At 45.5% G+C, this 24034-nt stretch overlaps 1 pseudogene; it reads left to right on the forward strand.

Moving 5' to 3' along the window:
• Window positions 1–294: 294 nt before the first annotated feature.
• LOC110503345 lies at window positions 295–22629 on the forward strand (annotated as a pseudogene).
• Window positions 22630–24034: the final 1405 nt, after the last annotated feature.

Genomic DNA, 24034 nt, shown 5'->3' on the forward strand with positions numbered 1-24034 from the left:
TGGCCTAACCGTAACCAGGAGAAGTTGAAAAGGGAACTGTTCACTGTCTACCGGCATCCTGAGCTGCACACTGGAAAGACAGCACTTTCTTTATTGAAATCACTCTACGAGAACAACCTGCAGGAGGCCTTGTCTCTCTTCTCAAAATCATCATCACCACTCCGATGACAACCGCAGAGTCAGAGAGAAACTTTTCCACCCTTAAAGGATAAAACCATCACATGCAACTCCATGGGCCAGAGAATGTTAAAAGCATTGGCCATGCTGTCAATCCAGCATCACTTCATCCAGACAATGCCAGACTTTGATGACAAGGACCGCCATGCCAACTTCCTGTTCAAGTGAGCACAGCACAATGGTGAGTCCATAAATATGTCTAGTATGCTGCTGCATAAGTGATGTAATATGCCAGGGAGATATGTATACTGTAGCTAAGAAAGTAATACCAAGTGTATGTTGTGTAGTAAACAGTAGCCCATGTGTCTCACCCTAATAATGTGGTCCCTTTCCCCCTAGGGAACGTAGCCTACTGTTCTGACTTGGTGTACATGTAGCCTGTTCTAGAGAAATCTCATCTTTGAATATTTTAACAGCTTTCATTGTCTGCTTATGTGCCCCTGTTAATTTAGCCTGATGTTCGGACTTGGTTGTGCACATCTAGCCTATAGCCTGTTTTAGAGAAATGTGACGTCATTGATCTTCAGGTCGTAGCTCTAGAAAGAGGCCAGATTTACAATTCCGAGTTTGATGACCGTTCAAAATGTATTTCCCCAGTCGGAGCTCATTTATCCCCGACTTCCCAGTTGTCTTGAACTCACTGAAGTCAAGTTTTCGCAGCTCCGAGTTAACAGTTGTTTTGAGCGCGGCACAAGTCATGCTTAGCATAGGTCACCATAGCATCTCCCACCTGTAGCACACGCTCCAGCAGGTATATCTCTCTAGTCACCCCCAAAACCAATTATTTCTTTGGCCGCCTCTCCTTCCAGTTCTCTGCTGCCAATGACTGGAACGAACTACAAACATCTCTGAAACTGGAAACACTTATATCCCTCACTAGCTTTAAGCACCAACTGTCAGAGCAGCTCACAGATTACTGCACCTGTACATAGCCCACCTATAATTTCGCCCAAACAACTACCTCTTTCCCTACTGTATTTATTTTATTTATTTATTTATTTTGCTCCTTTGCACCCCATTATTTGTATTTCTACTTTGCACATTCTTCCACTGCAAATCTACCATTCCAGTGTTTTACTTGCTATATTGTATTTACTTTGCCACCATGGCCTTTTTTTGCCTTTACCTCCCTTATCTCACCTCATTTGCTCACATCGTATATAGACTTGTTTATACTGTATTATTGACTGTATGTTTGTTTTACTCCATGTGTCGTTGTATGTGTCGAACTGCTTTGCTTTATCTTGGCAAGGTCGCAATTGTAAATGAGAACTTGTTCTCAACTTGCCTACCTGGTTAAATAAAGGTGAAATTAAAAAAATAATAATTGATAATAATTGCTTCATTGACAACATGGCCAATTTTTTATGTTTATAATTTTAAACTTGGAAAGAGCCCCTTAATTCCAGATTTGGGACCACACAGCCACTCCACTGAACAGCAGGCTAGTGATTGCTTTGCAATGCTTGCAGTTAACGTTAGCCACTGTCACTGATTCCTTCCAAACCACTCATTGTTGAATTAGCGATTTCCAACTTCTTGTGTAAAGTTTATGTCCAATGGCCGATGAGCACCGATACGTTTTATCTATAATTTCTCTTCATTATTTATTTTCATATGACAAGGATTAAAAAGGATTTGCCAGTAGATTGTCGACTTGATTCATGATGATGACTGCTTGTCTAGCTTTCTAGCTAAGATTTTAAAAGTATGATGTTGACATGATCAGTCCAATCTAAGCTACTGTATATAACACGATTTGACAACATTTTATCTGTGACCAATGACCTTGAGCCTTCTTGGATGGGCACTAATGTAACTCTATGGCAGCACCCAAGAGGCTAGAATGTTCTAGCTCTCCCCTTAGACTTGGCTGTGACGTAGTGTCCCCATGAGTGACAGAACACCAAACCCATCATGACACTGGAGCTGCCTATTTACTTATTTGTATTTATTTAGGCCAAAAAATGTGGGGGTCAAAACAGGCTCTGCCCCACCTGCCCTGAACGACGGGTTGTCACTGTTTGTGTTATCATTATCTCTGGTGCTTTTCTCCACAAGGAGGGTGGTAAGTTACAGACCCAACATCATTATATTTTAGTATCCCCTCATCATAACCATGTTTTCCTGTGACAGTCTCTCCCCATTCTAATATTTTTGTTCCACAAAAAGTTGAGTAATAGACCCATTCCAGTTCATAGTGGGAGGGTTGTCTTGTCAGTGGGTCTGTATATTGTCTATAAAAGTGGATCCTCGTGATTGTATTGTCCTTCCTTTTTAGACCACATAGACCTAATGAAATACTTCAAATGGTAGGCTAACCGCTGAGTCTGGGTCTCTCTATTTTTCTCTCTCTCTCTCTCTCTTTCTCTCTCTCTCTCTTTTTCTCTCTCTCTCTCTCCTTATCTCTCTCTTTCTCTCTCTTTCTCTCTTTTTCTCTCTCTCTCTCTCTCTCTTTTCTCTCTCTCTCTCTCTCCCTTTCTCTCTCTCTCTCTCTCTCTCTCTCTCTCTCTCTCTCTCTCGACTTAAAGAAGAGTAAAGTTAAGGCCTCAACATCTGTCTGAATTTCTGTCGCTGTCCTTTTTGAAATAGCTGAACGAATTGGCCTACCTCATCACAGCTCATATTTTTGCACTTGCTTATACTTAGAGCTAATTGTTAATTATATAAGAACAAGCATCATAAATTTACTGAACATAGTGTATGGTTCAAAACTCATGTTGACATTCATTATTATTGAAGGAGAATGCTGTTCTTATCCAGTTACACAAATCCACAAGGAATCAGTAGGAACCATATTTAAAGAGCTCCACTCTTTATGTAGACTCTAAAATTTGTGGGCACCATTTGTCGCTGTAATAGAGGCTCCCGGGTGGCGCAGCGGTTTAAGGCACTGCCTCTCAGTGCTCGAGGTGTCAGTACAGCTTGGTTCAATTCCAAGCTGTATCACATCCAGCTGGGATTGGTGAGTCCCATAGGGCAGCGCACAATTGGTCCAGAGTTGTCCGGGCCGGGTAGGCTGTCACTGTAAATAATAATTTGTTCTTAACTGACTTGCCTAGTTAAATAAAATACATGTAATGTTGTGTAGTGGCTTCGCTGGCATCTGAACATGTTTGTTGTTTGCCCCACCAAGATTGACATGTTAAAATCGCTACTGCCAATACTAGTAGACAGACAGACAGACTAGATTCACTGGAGGAGAAGAGTGATTTAAGATACAGTTTCACACCAATACTGCCATTCTTACATTGGACTCTACACACAACTCCTTCATTCCTTTCTTTCTCACAGACACTGTGTATAACCCATATTACTGTATCATGTTGTATTACCTCCAGTGACTACAGTGCCATGTAGATCATGTAAATCATATCACAGTTATCCATAACATTCTCACTATTTAAGGGATGATTTTACTAGTTCTATACTTCTCTGTTTCTTTCTCTTAAACCGGTTGACTGGTTTCAGTTGAATGTATACTGTAATATATAGCTGAAACACTGCCTGTCTGCCTGTCTGGTGTCCACTATCAACCATGCTGTGTAGCGTGAGAGAGAGTGTGACTGTGTGTGTGGTGTGAGGAACACTGATCAATGTGTCTTTCAGAACAGCCTGAGAAATATGCACCCTGTTAGTGTGTGTATACAGTATACACTGTGTCTTTTATATGTGAAGCAATGCATTTTCTCTCTGTGCAAGCACTATTTACAAAGACTCCTCTTGCAAAATGAAACATTCGCCTCACAGTTTTATCTGTGTTCAAAATCAAACTACAGACAGGCTGTTTCTCAGAAGCCCACACTCAGGTGATCAATGACCGGCGTCATTCAGAGAACGAAGGGAAAGGATTATATCTCTCTCTCTCTCTCTCTCTCTCTCACCCCCAGTGTGTGTGTCTGTCTGGGTGTGTAGGTGTATGAGTGCATGTGTTAGTGTACGTATGAGCTACTAGTTTTACTCATGGCTGCCTGAGAAACTCCCCCCCCCCAGTGTGTGTGTCTGTCTGGGTGTGTGGGTGTATGAGTGCATGTGTTAGTGTACGTATGAGCTACTAGTTTTACTCATGGCTGCCTGAGAAACTCCCCCCCAGTGTGTGTGTGTGTCTGTCTGGGTGTGTGGGTGTATGAGTGCATGTGTTAGTGTACGTATGAGCTACTAGTTTTACTCATGGCTGCCTGAGAAACTCCCCCCCAGTGTGTGTGTGTGTCTGTCTGGGTGTGTGGGTGTATGAGTGCATGTGTTAGTGTACGTATGAGCTACTAGTTTTACTCATGGCTGTCCGGGCTCCAGTGACCGTTACTGATACTCAGTTGTCACTGACTGCACCCTCTGAGAGATGAACCCCACGTCACCTCTGCTCCCAACACACACAGACTTCATCCGCCCCTCATTTTCATGTGGCAGGTAAATGAGAACGGCCAACTATAAAGTACTTCTGTCCTGCTGCAATGTGCCCGTGTGACTGTCCATTTAAACTGATCACAGAGTGCAGAGTTGATATAGTAACGTGCATCTCATCTCTACTGCGGCACTGCACTCTTTTCATTTCTAGGAATTTTGATTTGGTGTCCTACCTTGCCCTTTTCCCTCTACCCCCGTCCCCTCCAGACGTATACAGGCTCTATCCTGGTGGCAGTAAACCCCTACCAGGTGCTGCCCATCTACACAGCTGACCAGATCCGCCTGTACACCAATAAGAAGATAGGAGAGATGCCTCCACACATCTTTGCCATCGCAGATAACTGTTACTTCAACATGCAGAGGAACAACAGAGACCAGTGCTGCATCATCTGGTGTGTGAGAGGGAGAGGGGTGTGTGTGTGTCTGGGTGTGTGTGTGTTCTTAGAAGCGTGTGAGAGCACCAAGTCGGATCTAATTTGATGTGTGTGTTTTGGAGCAGGGAAGACTGAGAGCACCAAGCTGATCCTCCAGGTCCTAGCAGCCATCAGTGGACAACACTCCTGGATAGAACAACAGGTCCTGGAGGCTAATCCTATACTGGAGGGTGTGACAACCCTCCCACTCTGTCTGATATATTCTCGTTGTTCTTGTTTCCTTATTAGGATGCCGGTGGGCGGAGTTGGGAGGGTCGTCAGCTACATGGAAAACACCTGGGCCTGGTGTCTCCCAGGATAAATACACCACTTCCCCATTCATGAAGGAGACTCTCTCCATGCAGACACCTTTACAGATTTTGTTGTGTATCTTGGTGGCTTTTGGTTGTTTGCTTTGGCACCTTTCAACACCCTGCATTATCACATTCATGCATGCCAAAACACTCACACTACTGATTACTGATTACACACACCATTGTATATTGTACTTAGTTTACTTTATTTCATAAATATATGTTTTGTTACTCCTTATCTCCACGTTGTCTCCCTTTTGTTACGAGCTTTGAGCCGGTTCGTGACAAGGGTAGGACACACACACACACACACACACACACGATCACAATAATAAACCCTGTAGTAGTTCTAGTCCTGAGTGTTGAGGGCTTTGTGTTGTCTGTCCGCAGCGTTTGGTAACGCTAAGACGATCCGTAATGATAACTCTAGCCGCTTCGGGAAATACATCGACATCCACTTCAACAAGAGAGGAGCCATAGAGGGGGCCAAGATAGAACAGTACCTGCTGGAGAAGTCACGAGTCTGCAGACAGGGTTGGATTCAGGGGGCGGGGTTATAGAGTCTGCAGACAGGTATGGATTCAGGGGGCGGGGTTATAGGGTCTGCAGACAGGGTTGGATTCATTAGTGCACACCATAGCAAAACAAAGCAAAACGTTTTGGAACAGGAAGTGTTAGCTAGCTGAAGTAAGCAACTGTCCTATATCCTGTGATACAGTCTACTAGCTGTGTTACTTTGGTCACTATCGTGTCATCTCTTCCCCCCCCTCTCTCTGCAGGCTCGTGATGAGAGGAACTACCATATATTCTACTGTATGTTGAAGGGCATGTCTTCAGACCAGAAGAAGAAACTGGGACTAGGGAAAGCCACAGACTACAGCTACCTTAGTAGGACACCACTTATAACAGTAGTGAGAAAATATAATTAAACTAATGTTCTCCTCTCCTCCAGGGGAAGTGTACTGTGTGTGATGGTCGTGATGATATGAAGGAGTATTCAAACATCCAATCAGCCATGAAGGTGTTGATGTTCACACTGAGAATTGGATGATCTCCAAACTATTGGCCTCTATACTACATATGGGGAACCTGCGTTATGAAGGTAATAGGTACACACATACACACACAGACATACATATTTGAATGACATCATACTGACTTCACTGTCACCTACCTCCTACCTCTGACCTCTGACCCCTAGCTCGTACTTATGACAACCTGGATGCCTGTGAGGTGGTCTGCTGGAGGTAACACACACACACACACACACACTGTACCCATAAACCTACCGTCCATACACACACCTACCCTGTCCACTGAGTGGTTGTACAGCAGTAAACTGAACTAGTTATGTCACAGCTGCTGGAGAACTACAGGTGAGTCCTAGACCACTGCGGGAGGGAGGGAGAGGGAGGTGAGGGGAAAGACAGGGAGGGAGGTGGAGGGAGGGAGGAGGAGGAGGGAGGGAGAGAGAGCGGAGGAGAAGGAGGGAGGGAGAGCGGAGGAGGAGGGAGCGAGGGAGAGGGAGGTGAGGGGAAAGACAGGGAGGGAGGTGGAGGGAGGGAGGAGGAAGGAGGGAGAGAGAAGGAGGGAGGGAGAGCGGAGGAGGAGGAGGAGGGAGGGAGATAGAGCGGAGGAGGAGGAGGGAGGGAGAGCGGAGAAGGAGGGAGGGTGGGAGAGGGAGGTGGAGGGAGGTGGAGGGAGGGAGAGTGGGAGGTGGATGGAAAGATGGAGGGAGGGAGGGAGAGCGGAGGAGGAGGGTGGGAGGGAGGGAGGGGAGAGAGAGCTAACAGTGCTTAGTGAATAACACGGCAGTGAGCACCTCCTAGTGGCAAACTGGTGAAACACACACACTTGGACTGTTGTTGACATTGGTTGATGGTGTGAAAGAAGTGTGTTTTCTGACTTAATGTTGCTGTGTGTGTGTGTGTACTTGTGTGTACGTGTGCATGCGACCGCCTGCCAACTTATGTGCGTTCACGCATGCGTGTATGTGTGTGTGTAGGTGGACTGTAAAGACCTGATGAACTGTCTGACCAGTAGGACTCTGAACACTAGAGGAGAAACAGTCTCCACTCCCCTCAGTATAGAGCAGGCACTGGACGTACGAGACGCATTCGTCAAGGTAACCCACACACACACACACACACACACACACACACACACACACACACAAGAAGAAGAAGGAGATGGTGGAGCAGATGGAGAATGCAAGACATGAGCCGGTGAACGACTCTGACATGGTGGATAAGATGTTCGGCTTTCTGGGAACAACAAACTCCTTCCCTGGCCAGGAGGGAGCACCACCAGCTGGGTTCTAGGTGAGAAGGTCGCCACCTGGTGGACAGACAGACAAACACTGCTACAGTTAACACAATCTGCTCTGGGCTACATTCAAAACGTTCAGTGTGTCTGTGTGTGTGCATAAATGTGTGTGTTTGCGCGTACATGCATCTGTTTGTAGGACTTGGAGCGTGCCCAGAAGGAGCTTTAGGAGGAGGATTTAGACGCTGTTCTTCCTCTCCCTGAGGATGAGGAGGATGACCTGTCAGAGTATACGTTTGCCAAATTCGCTGCCACCTAATTCCAGGGCACCACCACACACACCAATGGCCGACGGCCGCTCAAACAAACTCTGCTGTTCCATGATGACGAGGGCGACCAGCTGGTAGGCCACATGACCTCTCAACTCTGACCCCTGACCTCTAACCCCAGTAGACCATGGGGGTTTGTCAGACTGTCCTTTCAGGCAGACTCCTTCTACCCAACTGTACTTTTTATAATTACAGCAACAACACTGTTTAGATAAAAATTCCAGTAAAATTTCCCTACTTTCCCCGGTTGTCCAGAAATCCAGATAGGAAGATTCTTGGAATCAGGAGGGAATAGCAGGAAATCCAGAATCTTAAACCAGGATATATAGAAAAAGTAAGTAATTCAAAGGTTGCAACTCTAACACTGTTGGTTTCGCTCCCCCCAGGCGGTGTTGGCGGTGTGGATTACGGTGCTGAGGTTCATGGGAAATCTCCCGGAGCCCAAGTACCACACGGCCATCACCGACGGCTAGGAGAAAATTCCTGTGATGACCAAGATTTACGAGACGTTGGGCAAAAAAACCTACAAGAGGGAACTACAGGCCCTGAAGGGGGAGGGAGAGGTGAGAGGAGGGGGGAGGGGAAAGAGAGAACTGCAGGCTCTGTAGGTGGAGGGAGAGGTGAGAGGAGGGGGGAGGGGAAAGAGAGAACTACAGGCTCTGCAGGTGGAGGGACAGGTGAGAGGAGGGGGGATGGGAAAGAGAGAACTACAGGGTTTGTAGGTGGAGGGAGAGGTGAGAGGAGGGGGGAGGGGAAAGAGAGAACTAAAGGCTCTGCAGGTGGAGGGAGAGGTGAGAGGAGGGGGGAGGGGAAAGAGAGAACTACAGGCTCTGCAGGGGGAGGGAGAGGTGAGAGGAGGGGGAGATGGAAAGAGAGAACTACAGGCTCTGCGGGGGGAGGGAGAGGGAAGAGGAGGGGGGAGGGGAAAGAGAGAACTACAGGCTCTGCGGGGGGAGGGAGAGGGGGGAGAGAAATAGAGAACTACAGGCTCTGAAGGTGGAGGGAGAGGTGAGAGGAGGGGGGAGAGAAATAGAGAACTACAGGCTGAAGGTGGAGGGAGAGGTGAGAGGAGGGGGGAGAGAAATAGAGAACTACAGGCTCTGAAGGTGGAGGGAGAGGTGAGAGGAGGGGGAGAGAAATAGAGAACTACAGGCTCTGCATGGGGAGGGAGAGGTGAGAGGAGGGGGAGGGGAAAGAGAGAACTACAGTGCCTTGCGAAAGTATTCGGCCCCCTTGAACTTTGCGACCTTTTGCCACATTTCAGGCTTCAAACATAAAGATATAAAACTGTATTTTTTTGTGAAGAATCAACAACAAGTGGGACACAATCATGAAGTGTAACAACATTTATTGGATATTTCAAACTTTTTTAACAAATCAAAAACTGAAAAATTGGGCGTGCAAAATTATTCAGCCCCCTTAAGTTAATACTTTGTAGCGCCACCTTTTGCTGCGATTACAGCTGTAAGTCGCTTGGGGTATGTCTCTATCAGTTTTGCACATCGAGAGACTGACATTTTTTCCCATTCCTCCTTGCAAAACAGCTCGAGCTCAGTGAGGTTGGATGGAGAGCATTTGTGAACAGCAGTTTTCAGTTCTTTCCACAGATTCTCGATTGGATTCAGGTTCTGGACTTTGACTTGGCCATTCTAACACCTGGATATGTTAATTTTTGAACCATTCCATTGTAGATTTTGCTTTATGTTTTGGATCATTGTCTTGTTGGAAAACAAATCTCCGTCCCAGTCTCAGGTCTTTTGCAGACTCCATCAGGTTTTCTTCCAGAATGGTCCTGTATTTGGCTCCATCCATCTTCCCATCAGTTTTAACCATCTTCCCTGTCCCTGCTGAAGAAAAGCAGGCCCAAACCATGATGCTGCCACCACCATGTTTGACAGTGGGGATGGTGTGTTCAGCTGTGTTGCTTTTACGCCAAACATAACGTTTTGCATTGTTGCTAAAAAGTTCAATTTTGGTTTCATCTGACCAGAGCACCTTCTTCCACATGTTTGGTGTGTCTCCCAGGTGGCTTGTGGCAAACTTTAAACAACACTTTTTATGGATATCTTTAAGAAATGGCTTTCTTCTTGCCTCTCTTCCATAAAGGCCAGATTTGTGCAATATACGACTGTTGTCCTATGGACAGAGTCTCTCACCTCAGCTGTAGATTTCTGCAGTTCATCCAGAGTGATCATGGGCCTCATGGCTGCATCTCTGATCAGTCTTCTCCTTGTATGAGCTGATAGTTTAGAGGGACGGCCAGGTCTTGGTAGATTTGCAGTGGTCTGATACTCCTTCCATTTCAATATTATCGCTTGCACAATGCTCCTTGGGATGTTTAAAGTTTGGGAAATCTTTTTGTATCCAAATCCGGCTTTAAACATCTTCACAACAGTATCTCGGACCTGCCTGGTGTGTTCCTTGTTCTTCATGATGCTCTCTGCGCTTCTAACGGACCTCTGAGACTATCACAGTGCAGGTGCATTTATACGGAGAGTTGAGTACACACAGGTGGATTGTATTTATCATCATTAGTCATTTAGGTCAACATTGGATCATTCATCGATCCTCACTGAACTTCTGGAGAGAGTTTGCTGCACTGAAAGTAAAGGGGCTGAATAATTTTGCACGCCCAATTTTTCAGTTTTTGATTTGTTAAAAAAGTTTGAGATATCCAATAAATGTCGTTCCACTTCATGATTGTGTCCCACTTGTTGTTGATTCTTCACAAAAAGTACAGTTTTATATCTTTATGTTTGAAGCCTGAAATGTGGCAAAAGGTCGCAAAGTTCAAGGGGGCCGAATACTTTCGCAAGGCACTGTACAGGCTCTGCGGGGGGAGGGAGAGGGAAGAGGAGGGGGGAGGGGAAAGAGAGAACTACAGGCTCTGCATGGGGAGGGAGAGGTGAGAGGAGGGGGAGGGGAAAGAGAGAACTACAGGCTCTGAAGGTGGAGGGAGAGGTGAGAGGAGGGGGGAGAGAAATAGAGAACTACAGGCTCTGAAGGTGGAGGGAGAGGTGAGAGGAGGGGGGAGAGAAATAGAGAACTACAGGCCCTTCAGGAGGAGAGGAGAGGGAGGGAGGGAGGGAGGGAGGAAGGGGAGAGCGAGAACTACAGGCCCTGCAGGAGGAGAGGGAGGGAGGGAGGGAGGGAGGGAGGGAGGGCGAGAACTACAGGCCCTGCAGGGGGAGGGAGAGGTGAGAGGGGGGAGGGGAAAGAGAGTGAACTACAGGCCCTGCATTAGGAGAGGGAGGGAGGGAGGGAGGGAGGGAGAGAACTACAAGCCCTGCAGGGGGAGGGAGAGGTGGGAGGAGGGAGGGGAGAGAGAGAGAACTACAGGCTCTGCAGGGTGAGGTGAGAGGAGGGGGGAGGGGCAATAGAGAACTACAGGCCCTGCAGGAGTAGAGGGAGGGAGGGAGGGAGGGAGGTAGAGCGAGAACGACAGGCCCTGCAGGAGGAGAGGGAGGGAGGGAGGTAGGGAGAGAACTACAGGCCCTGCAGGAGGAGAGGGAGGGAGGGAGGGAGGGAGGGAACTACAAGCCCTGCAGGGGGAAGAAGAGGTGAGAGGAGGGAGGGGAGAGAGAGAGAACTACAAGCCCTTGTAGGGGGAAGGAGAGGTGAGAGGAGGGAGGGGAGAGAAAGAGAACTACAAGCCTTGCAGGGGGAGGGGGAGGGGGAGGTGAGAGGAGAGGAGCAGGGGGAGGTCAGAGGAAATGTTTTGCTGTGCTGTGAGGAAAAAGTACTTACTAAGAATGTGATATGTGGTAAAGACCTGATGAACTGTCTGACCAGTAGGACTCTGAACACTAGAGGAGAAACAGTCTCCACTCCCCTCAGTATAGAGCAGGCACTGGACGTACGAGACGCATTCGTCAAGGTAACCCACACACACACACACACACACACACACACACACACACACACACACACACACACACACACATTAACATGCTCTCTGGTGTGTGACACACTTTTTCAAACACTCTCTAGCATATGTATATTGTGTGTGTGCGTGCATTGTGTGTGTAGGGGATCTACGGTCGTCTGTTTGTGTGGATTGTAGAGAAGATCAATGTAGCGATCTACAAGCCTCCGTCCGACGAGCCCAAAGCCCTCAGACACTCCATAGGACTACTTGTGTCGGTTTCCTGCCCTGTGTTCATATAAGAAACATTCATGTGTTGAAAATCCCAAATTGTTTACATAGTGAACTTACACACAGCTCTGACACACACACTTACCCCACCAGACATGCCACCAGGGGTCTTTTCACAGTCCCCAAATCCAGAACAAATTCAAGAAACCGTACAGTATTATATAGAGCCATTATTGCATGGAACTCTGTTCCATCTCACATTGCTCAAATAAACAGCAAACCTGGTTCCAAAAAACAGATGAAGCAACACCTCACTGCACAACGCCTCTCCTCTATTTGACCTATTTGATAGTTTGTGTATGTATTGATATGTAGGCTACGTGTGCCTTTTTTAAATTGATGTAGTTCTGTCCTTGACCTGTTCTTGTCTATTAATGTTCGGTATTATGTCATGTTTCATGTTTAGTGTGGACCCCAGGAAGAGTAGCTGCTGCTTTTGCAACAGCTAATGGGGATCCTAATAAAATACCAGAAATGTGTGTGTATGTGTCTCTCCCTATCAACAGTTTTGAGCAGCTGTGCATTAACTTTGCCAATGAGAACCTGCAGCAGTTCTTTGTGAGGCATGTGTTCAAGCTGGAGCAGGAGGAGTACAACCTGGAGCACATCAACTGGCAACACATCGAGTTCACAGACAACCAGGATGCCCTGGACATGATCGCTATCAAACCCATGAACATCATCTGCCTCATAGACGATGAGAGCAAGTTCCCCAAGGTATTGATGATAGTATAACATTGAGGTAGAGGAGGATAGGGGGTGGGCGAGAGAGGGACAAGAAACATGATCGCTATCAAACCCTTGATCATCATAAACCTCATAGACACGGAGAGCAATTTCCCCAATGTAACTGCATTATAGATAGATACGGTACACATACAGATGTAGGATCTTAATTTGATCACCCTGTTGCAGGGAACATAACTGCAATTTAGGAAATATCAAATTTGTGTTGTTTTTGAATTTTAAAAAGGCTTCTGAAGTTTTTAATTTCCACATAGAAATTTCAGACCTGATTTTCCCTTACGAAAAATTTATCAACAGTTACAAGAATGGCCATTAATTATAATGCACATGGCCACCCGAGTGGTGCTGGTGGTGTTGCAGCCGGCCGCAACTGGGAGACCCATGGGGTGTCGTTCATCACACACTAGCGACTCCTGTTGCGGGCCGGGTGCAGTGTATGCTGACACAGTCGCCAGGTGTACAGTGTTCCCTCCAACACATTGGAGCGGCTGGCTTCCGGGTTAAGTGGGCATTGTGTCAAGAAGCAGTGCGGCTTGGTTGGGTTGTGTTTCGGGAGTACGCGCAGCTCTCAACCTTTTCCTCTCCCGAGTCCGTACGGGAGTTGCAGCGATGAGACAAGACTGTAACTACCAATTGGACACCACAAAATTGGAAAACAAAAAGAAAAAGAAAAATAATAAAGAAATATAAAAAAATCTAAAATATTTATAATCCACATAATAATTCACATTTCCTGTTGCTGCAGGACTATTTTCCTGCTGTAGCAAACTGGGTCAAATTAAGATGCTACATCTGTTGTTCCCTAACGTAGAAGGAAGAAGAGAGAGAGAAACACAGATACAGTATAATAGAGAGAGAACAAATATATTTGTGTAGACCTACTCTGTCAGTTCCCAGGGTACTTAGTTAGATCATATCTCCCTAACCCATCCCTCTCACCCACCCACCCCCACCCACCCACTCTCTGTCTCAGGGTACAGACACTACTATGTTGAATAAGTTGAACTCTCAGCATAAGTTGAACAACAACTACGTTCCTCCTAAGACCACTTATGAAACCCAGTTTGGCATCCAGCACTTTGCTGGGGTGGTTCACTACGAGACACGAGGTACGTGACAACATTATGGCAACATGATTATCACATACTCACTGACTGATTATCATATACAACATGATGACCAAAATCATCAACTCTTGGAGGACAGTGGAAATTGATAAAATGCTTATTTAATGTTAAAACCAACATGCTTTGATTTTGTAATGACCACCCTCAATGAAAAAGTCACTGTAAAGGGTTCTTCTCGGGACTAATAGAGGATAGGACACACTAGACCCAATGTCCTAAACAATAACCAATAGCCTTATCAACAACCAATAACCAATATCTGTATCAATAACCAATAGCCTTATCAATAACCAATAACCAATAGCCATATCAATAACCAAGAGCCTTATAAATAACCAATAACCAAAAGCCTCATCCATTACCAATAACTAATAGTCTTATCAATAACCAATAACTAATAGCCTTATCAATAACCAATAACCAAGATCCCTTTCAATAACCAAAAGCCTTATCAATAACCAATAACCAAGATCCTTCTCAATAACCAATAAACAATAGCCTTATCAATAACCAAGAGCCCTATCAATAACCAATAACCAAGAGCCTTATCAATAACCAATAACCAAGAGCCTTATCAATAACCAAGAGCCTTATCAATAACCAATATCTGTATCAATAACCAATAGCCTTATCAATAACCAATAACCAATAGCCTTATCAATAACCAAGAGCCCTATCAATAACCAATAACCAATAGCCTTATCAATAACCAATAACCAAGAGCCTTATCAATAACCAAGAGCCTTATCAATAACCAATATCCATATCAATAACCAATAGCCTTATCAATAACCAATAACCAATAGTCTTATCAATAACCAAAAGCCTTATCCATTACCAATAACTAATATCCTTATCAATAACAAATAACCAAGAGCCCTATCAATAACCAATAACCAAGAGCCCTATCATTAACCAAGAGCCTTATCAATAACCAATAACCAAGAGCCTTATCAATAACCAAGAGCCTTATCAATAACCAATAACCATAGCCTTATCAATAACCAACAACCAAAATACTTATCCATTACCAATAACTAATAGCCTTATCAATAACCTATAACCAATAGCCCTATCAATAACCAATAACCAATAGCCCTATCAATAACCAATAACTAATAGCCCTATCAATAACCTATAACCAATAGCCCTATTAATAACCAATAACCAATAGCCCTATCAATAACCAATAACCAATAGCCCTATCAATAACCAATAACCTATAACCAATAGCCCTATCAATAACCATTAACCAATAGCCCTATCAATAACCAATAACTAATAGCCCTATCAATAACCTATAACCAATAGCCCTATTAATAACCAATAACCAATAGCCCTATCAATAACCAATAACTAATAGCCCTATCAATAACCAATAACCAATAGCCCTATCAATAACCAATAACTAATAACCCTATCAATAACCAATAACTAATAGCCCTATCAATAACCAATAACTAATAGCCGTATCAATAACCAATAACTAATAGCCTTATCAATAACCAATAACCAATAGCCCTATCAATAACCAATAACTAATAGCCCTATCAATAACCAATAACCAATAGCCCTATCAATAACCAATAGCTAATAGCCCTATCAATAACCAATAACTAATAGCCCTATCAATAACCAATAACTAATAGCCTTATCAATAACCAATAACTAATAGCCCTATCAATAACCAATAACCAATAGCCCTATCAATAACCAATAACTAATAGCCCTATCAATAACCAATAACCAATAGCCCTATCAATAACCAATAGCTAATAGCCCTATCAATAACCAATAACTAATAGCCCTATCAATAACCAATAGCTAATAGCCCTATCAATAACCAATAACTAATAGCCCTATCAATAACCAATAACTAATAGCCTTATCAATAACCAATAACTAATAGCCCTATCAATAACCAATAACTAATAGCCCTATCAATAACCAATAACTAATAGCCCTATCAATAACCAATAACTAATAGCCTTATCAATAACCAATAACTAATAACCCTATCAATAACCAATAACCAATAGCCCTATCAATAACCAATAACCAATAGCCCTATCAATAACCAATAACGAATAGCCCTATCAATAACCAATAACTAATAGCCTTATCAATAACCAATAACTAATAGCCTTATTAATAACCAATAACTAATAGCCTTATCAATAATAGATTTCTTGGAGAAGAACAGAGACACCCTGCATGGTGACATCATCCAGCTGGTTCACTCCTCCAGGAACAAGTTCATCAAGCAGATCTTCCAGGCCGATGTCGCCATGGTAATGCAACCCTTCGCCCTACCAACCACACAGTCACTCAACCCAACACTCCTCACTACACTTTGATGACATCACAGGTCACTCATTCATTACCTGTTGGCTAGTTTCTCTGAGTGGTCATCATGAAGCGTTCCAGACAGACGGCTGTGTCTGTTCTGGTTGTCTCATGGTTTGCATCCCAAATGGCACTCTATTCCCTTATAGTGCATATAGGGCTCTGGTCAGAAGTAGTGAATTAAATATGGAATAGGGTTTTCTCTGCATGGCATGTTGCTTGCACTCTTCTCCTCCATCTGTCTCTTCAGTAATGTGTGGCAAGATGCTAACATTACTCTCTTTCCTCTGTCTGTGTGTTTGTATCTGCGTGTTTGTGTGTATATCTGCGTGTCTGTGTGTATATCTGCGTGTCTGTGTGTGTGTGTGTGTGTGTGTGTGTGTGTTTGTATCTCTGTGTGTGTTTGTATCTGCGTGTCCTGTGTGTGTGTGTTTGTATCTGTGTGTGTGTGTGTCTGTGGGTCTGTGTGTGTTTGTATCTGTGTGTGTTTGTTTGTATCTGCGTGTGTGTGTCTGTGTGTGTTTGTATCTGTGTGTCTGTGTGTGTTTGTATCTGTGTGTGTGTTTGTATCTGTGTGTCTGTATGTGTGTCTGTGTGTCTGTGTGTGTTTGTATCTGTGTGTCTGTGTGTGTTTGTATCTGTGTGTCTGTGTGTGTTTGTATCTGTGTGTCTGTATGTGTGTCTGTGTGTCTGTGTGTGTTTGTATCTGTGTGTGTGTTTGTATCTGTGTGTCTGTGTGTGTTTGTATCTGTGTGTGTTTGTATCTGTGTGTCTGTGTGTGTTTGTATCTGTGTGTGTGTTTGTATCTGTGTGTCTGTGTGTGTTTGTATCTGTGTGTGTGTTTGTATCTGTGTGTCTGTGTGTGTTTGTATCTGTGTGTGTTTGTATCTGTGTGTCTGTGTGTGTTTGTATCTGTGTGTGTGTTTGTATCTGTGTGTCTGTGTGTGTTTGTATCTGTGTGTGTGTTTGTATCTGTGTGTCTGTGTGTGTTTGTATCTGTGTGTGTGTTTGTATCTGTGTGTCTGTATGTGTGTCTGTGTGTCTGTGTGTGTTTGTATCTGTGTGTGTGTTTGTATCTGTGTGTCTGTGTGTGTTTGTATCTGTGTGTGTTTGTATCTGTGTGTCTGTGTGTGTTTGTATCTGTGTGTGTGTTTGTATCTGTGTGTCTGTGTGTGTTTGTATCTGTGTGTGTGTTTGTATCTGTGTGTCTGTGTGTGTTTGTATCTGTGTGTGTTTGTATCTGTGTGTCTGTGTGTGTTTGTATCTGTGTGTGTGTTTGTATCTGTGTGTCTGTGTGTGTTTGTATCTGTGTCTGTGTGTCTGTGTGTGTTTGTATCTGTGCGTGTGTTTGTATCTGTGTGTGTGTTTGTATCTGTGTGTCTGTGTGTGTTTGTATCTGTGTGTGTGTTTGTATCTGTGTGTCTGTATGTGTGTCTGTGTGTCTGTGTGTGTTTGTATCTGTGTGTGTGTTTGTATCTGTGTGTGTGTTTGTATCTGTGTGTCTGTGTGTGTTTGTATCTGTGTGTGTGTGTTTGTATCTGTGTGTGTGTTTGTATCTGTGTGTGTGTTTGTATCTGTGTGTGTGTCTGTGTGTCTGTGTGTGTTTGTATCTGTGTGTCTGTGTGTGTGTCTGTGTCTGTGTGTGTTTGTATCTGTGTGTCTGTGTGTGTCTGTGTGTCTGTGTGTGTTTGTATCTGTGTGTGTGTTTGTATCTGTGTGTCTGTGTGTGTGTCTGTGTGTCTGTGTGTGTTTGTATCTGTGTGTGTGTGTTTGTACCTGTGTGTGTTTGTATCTGTGTGTGTGTGTTTGTATCTGTGTGTGTGTTTGTATCTGTGTGTGTGTTTGTATCTGTGTGTGTGTTTGTATCTGTGTGTGTGTTTGTATCTGTGTGTGTGTTTGTATCTGTGTGTCTGCGTATCATATGTGCATGAACACATATTTACGTCTACCTTGGTCTCTGGTTGGCTACTTGCCGGGTGATAATATGGGCCAACCTGACACTCCTCTGAAGGTAAAAGAAGAAAAGAGGAGGAACAATCGAGGCTACAAGGACAGGTGAGGCCGTAGTCATAGCAACCCGGTGAGGCTGTTAGTATAGCAACCTGGTGAGACTGTAGTCCTAACTACCAGTTTAGACTGTTGGCAAAGCAACTAGTTGAGACTAGTCATAGCAACGAGCTTTGAGTTAACAATGGTGTCACTTGGTCTCAACAGGTCCAACTTCCTGAAGAGGAGGAAGTCAGCCATGATGATCCAGAAGACGTGGCGAGGATACCACTGTCGCAAGAACTATGGAGCTGTGAGTTTTAAAAACTTGATCACTTGAACTGTTCCTTGTATCATTAATCAAATGACAATTTCTCCTCCATGTCCTCTCCTCCTCCCCCTCCTCCCCTCCTCCCCCTCCTCCCCTCCTTCTCCTCCCCTCCCCTCCTAGATGCGGGCAGGGTTCACCAGACTGCAGTCGTTGTATCACTCCAGACGGCTGTACATAATGTACCACGTGGCCAGACAGAGAGTGATTGGTCTGCAGGCCAGGTGTAGAGGCTGTCTGGTCAGAAGGGCCTTCAGACACTGCCTATGGGCCGTCATCACCATCCAGGCTCACACATGGGGCATGATTGCATGACGCCTCTACAAGAGACTGAAGGGAGAGGTGAGAAAGAGACAGACACACGCAGTGCAGACTGAAAGAAAGCCTCAGTCCCGCTCACTCTCTCATCCTAACCCTTTCTCTCACTCTCTCATCCTAACCCTTTCTCTCACTCTCTCATCCTAACCCTTTCTCTCACTCACTCACTCACTCTCTCATCCTAACCCTTTCTCTCTCTCACTCACTCACTCACTCTCTCATCCTAACCCTTTCTCTCTCTCACTCACTCACTCTCTCATCCTAACCTTTTCTCTCTCTCACTCTCATCCTAAACCTTTCTCTCTCTCACTCTCATCCTAAACCTTTCTCTCTCTCACTCACTCACTCTCTCATCCTAACCCTTTCTCTCTCTCACTCACTCACTCACTCTCTCATCCTAACCCTTTCTCTCTCTCACTCACTCACTCTCTCATCCTAACCCTTTCTCTCTCTCACTCTCATCCTAAACCTTTTCTCTCTCACTCTCTCATCCTAACCTTTTCTCTCTCTCACTCTCATCCTAAACCTTTCTCTCTCTCACTCTCTCATCCTAAACCTTTCTCTCTCTCACACTCTCATCCTAAACCTTTCTCTCTCTCACTATCTCATCCTAACCTTTTCTCTCACTTTCCCTTGCATTATTTTTTCTCGTTCTCTCTCTCCCTCTGTTTCCGCCCTCTCTCTCTCCCTCTGTTTCCTCCCTCTCTCTCCCTCTGTTTCCTCCCTCTCTCTTTCCCTCTGTTTCCTCCCTCTCTCTCTCTCTCTCTCTCTCTCTCAGTATCGGAGGAGGTTGTAGGCAGAGAAGCTGCGTCTGGCTGAGGAGGAGAAACTGAGGAACCAGATGAGCGTTAAGAAGGCAAAGGTCTGGAACACACACACATACAGGCGTCATGCACCCCAAAAATCAGAGGGGGCACAAAGTACATGAGGATGGCTAGGGATGGTCCGTAGGGGGGCCAGGCCCTGCAATCTAGAGCCATAATCATTATGCTTAATTCTATGTAAAGAAATATGTCAATTTTTCTGCATATCTGCTGTCTGTATCCCCCTGACTGGTGGTTCTGAATTAAAAAGAAACTAAATATGCTTCTCTGCATCTCTGCTAAAATCTGGGTAAAATATTGAGTACATTTAGTTATTGCTAGCTTTTCTAAAGTCTACCAACCTTGCCAGTAGGCATGCCAGCTAAGATACTTAGATAAGATAGCTACTCTAACTTGATGGCCTGAAATGGCTCCATCATAAAATGACTAGCTGGCTAGTAGTATTACAGAAAAATAACAACTGTTTTTAGGACAAATCTGAGGGGGCATACACACACACACACACACACACACACACACACACACACACACACACACACACACACACACACACACACACACACACACACACAGACACACACAGACACACACACACAGACACACACACAGACACACACACAGTCTTCTGTAGGTAGAAGCTGAGACTGGCTCAGCTAGCGAAGGAGGACACGGAGAGGGAGAAGAGAGAGAGGGAGGAGGTGCGGAAGAAGAAGGAGATGGTGGAGCAGATGGAGAATGCCAGACATGAGCCGGTGAACGACTCTGACATGGTGGATAAGATGTTCGGCTTTCTGGGAACAACAAACTCCTTCCCTGGCCAGGAGGGAGCACCACCAGCTGGGTTCTAGGTGAGAAGGTCGCCACCTGGTGGACAGACAGACAAACACTGCTACAGTTAACACAATCTGCTCTGGGCTACATTCAAAACGTTCACTGTGTGTCTGTGTGTGTGCATAAATGTGTGTGTTTGCGCGTACATGCATCTGTTTGTAGGACTTGGAGCGTGCCCAGAAGGAGCTTTAGGAGGAGGATTTAGACGCTGTTCTTCCTCTCCCTGAGGATGAGGAGGATGACCTGTCAGAGTATACGTTTGCCAAATTCGCTGCCACCTAATTCCAGGGCACCACCACACACACCCATGGCCGACGGCCGCTCAAACAAAGAGAGGAGGGGGGAGGGGAAAGAGAGAACTACAGGCTCTGCAGGGGGAGGGAGAGGGGAGAGGAGGGGGGAGGGGAAAGAGAGAACTACAGGCTCTGCGGGGGGAGGGAGAGGGAAGAGGAGGGGGGAGGGGAAAGAGAGAACTACAGGCTCTGCATGGGGAGGGAGAGGTGAGAGGAGGGGGAGGGGAAAGAGAGAACTACAGGCTCTGAAGGTGGAGGGAGAGGTGAGAGGAGGGGGGAGAGAAATAGAGAACTACAGGCTCTGAAGGTGGAGGGAGAGGTGAGAGGAGGGGGGAGAGAAATAGAGAACTACAGGCTCTGAAGGTGGAGGGAGAGGTGAGAGGAGGGGGGAGAGAAATAGAGAACTACAGGCTATGCGGGGGGAGGGAGAGGTGAGAGGAGGGGGAGAGAAATAGAGAACTACAGGCTCTGCATGGGGAGGGAGAGGTGAGAGGAGGGGGAGAGAAATAGAGAACTACAGGCTCTGCATGGGGTGGGAGAGATGAGAGGAGGGGGAGGGGAAAGAAAGTGAACTACAGGCCTTGCAGGGGGAAGAAGAGGTGAGAGGAGGGAGGGATGGGAGAGAGAGAGAACTACAGGCTCTGCAGGGGGAGGTGAGAGGAGGGGGGAGGGGCAATAGAGAACTACAGGCCCTGCAGGAGGAGAGGGAGGGAGGGAGGGAGGGTGGGAGGGAGGGAGAGCGAGAACTACAGGCCCTGCAGGAGGGAGGGAGGGAGGGATGGAGAGAACTACAGGCCCTGCAGGGGGAGGGAGAGGGAGGGAGGGAGGGGAGGGAGGGAGGGAGGGAACTACAAGCCCTGCAGGGGGAAGGAGAGGTGGGAGGAGGGAGGGGAGAGAGAGAGAAGTACAAGCCCTGTAGGGGGAAGGAGAGGTGAGAGGAGGGAGGGGGGAGAGAGAGAACTACAAGCCTTGCAGGGGGAGGGGGAGGGGGAGGTGAGAGGAGCAGGGGGAGGTCAGAGGAAATGTTTTGCTGTGCTGTGAGGAAAAAGTACTTACTAAGAATGTGATATGTGGTTGTCTCACCTAGCTATCTTAAGATGAATGCACCAACAGTAAGTCGCTCTGAATAAGAGCATCTGCTAAATCATTAAAAGAAGAAGAGGGGGGAAGTATTTGATAATAACACTTAGCTATAATCTCATTAGGTTAGATGATAACTGAGTTGCACCCTCATGGTCTGATACACCTGTAGAGTTGCTCTGGGTAGTACAGTACAGTCGTGCTTCCTCGAAGACGTTTCCTAGCTGATTTATAAACTGTGTCCTGCTGTAACCCCTCCCCTTAAGACCCCCCATTCAGACAGCAACAAGAAGAACAGTGTCCGACACAAACTAGTGTCCCTCACCCTGAAGAAGAAGTCCAAGATCACTGAGGAGGTAAGAGAGAGGAGGAGGTTTTGGAGATTTGAGCATTCTAGAAATTATGACATTTCCCTTAGCGTCTGGGCACTTTGTTAACGTCCCAAATGGCACCCTATTCCCTACACCCTACTCCATGGTAAAAAGTGGTACACTATATAGGGATAGGGTGCCATTTGGGACTCAGAGAGTATGTAGATCAGATAGAATGTCCAGTGTTGATGATGTGTTTTCTGACAGGTGGTGAAGCGCCTGTCATTAAGCGTTTGTCTCAGCTGGTTCTCCAGGAAACTGGAGAGGAGAGGGTTAAACCTTACACACTGGAAGAGTTCAGCTATGACCACTTCAGGTAGACACGCACGCACCTATGCATTTATTTATTTTTTCAACCTTTATTTAACTAGGCAAGTCAGTTTAGAACAAATTCTTATTTGCAATGACAGCCTAGGAAAAGTGGGTTAACTGCCTTGTTTAGGGGCAGAACGACATATTTTGACTTTGGCAGCTCGGGGATTCGATCCACCAACCTTTCGGTTACTGGCCCAGTGCGTTAACCACTAGACTTCCTGCCGCCCCGTGGAAACAGACAGACAGACAGACAGACAGACAGACAGACAGACAGACAGACAGACAGAGAGACACACACACACACACACACACACACACACACACACACACTAATTTTGTCTGAGGAAAATGTCACCCTATCTATTCTTATCTATACCTTTCTCCTCCCCCCCTCTCTCTTTCTCTCTCTCTCTCTCTCTCTCCACGCCTCCTCCCAAACACACTCTGAGCAGGGTGATGATTACTAAGAACAGAGGGAAGGCCTCAATGTGGAGCTGCACCAGAGAGCCTATCAAACAGCCCCTACTGAAGAAGGTCCTCAGCCATGAAGACCTGTCACAGGACGCCTGCATGGCCTTCATAGATATCCTTTACTGGCTACTAGCTAACACACACCATCTGTAGTGTGTGTGATTCAGACTCAGGATCTTGTGATTAGGTAAACGTGCCTGCAACTTAAAATCCACCTCGGCCTGAGATGGAATTTCCTCTTGGTCTAATGGTTAAGATGTTGGTTTCCCAGGAGACGAGGGTTCAGATCCCACCTGTGAAATTTGTGTGATATGTAAACTCCTTGACCGTGCCACCTATGATGAAGTACAGTGCCTTGCGAAAGTATTCGGCCCCCTTGAACTTTGCGACCTTTTGCCACATTTCAGGCTTCAAACATAAAGATATAAACTGTATTTTTTTGTGAAGAATCAACAACAAGTGGGACACAATCATGAAGTGGAACGACATTTATTGGATATTTCAAACTTTTTTAACAAATCAAAAACTGAAAAATTGGGAGTGCAAAATTATTCAGCCCCCTTAAGTTAATACTTTGTAGCGCCACCTTTTGCTGCGATTACAGCTGTAAGTCGCTTGGGGTATGTCTCTATCAGTTTTGCACATCGAGAGACTGACATTTTTTCCCATTCCTCCTTGCAAAACAGCTCGAGCTCAGTGAGGTTGGATGGAGAGCATTTGTGAACAGCAGTTTTCAGTTCTTTCCACAGATTCTCGATTGGATTCAGGTCTGGACTTTGACTTGGCCCTTCTAACACCTGGATATGTTTATTTTTGAACCATTCCATTGTAGATTTTGCTTTATGTTTTGGATCATTGTCTTGTTGGAAGACAAATCTCCGTCCCAGTCTCAGGTCTTTTGCAGACTCCATCAGGTTTTCTTCCAGAATGGTCCTGTAT

The sequence above is a fragment of the Oncorhynchus mykiss genome, chromosome 24 (assembly GCF_013265735.2).
Source record: "Oncorhynchus mykiss isolate Arlee chromosome 24, USDA_OmykA_1.1, whole genome shotgun sequence".
Taxonomy (NCBI): domain Eukaryota; kingdom Metazoa; phylum Chordata; class Actinopteri; order Salmoniformes; family Salmonidae; genus Oncorhynchus; species Oncorhynchus mykiss.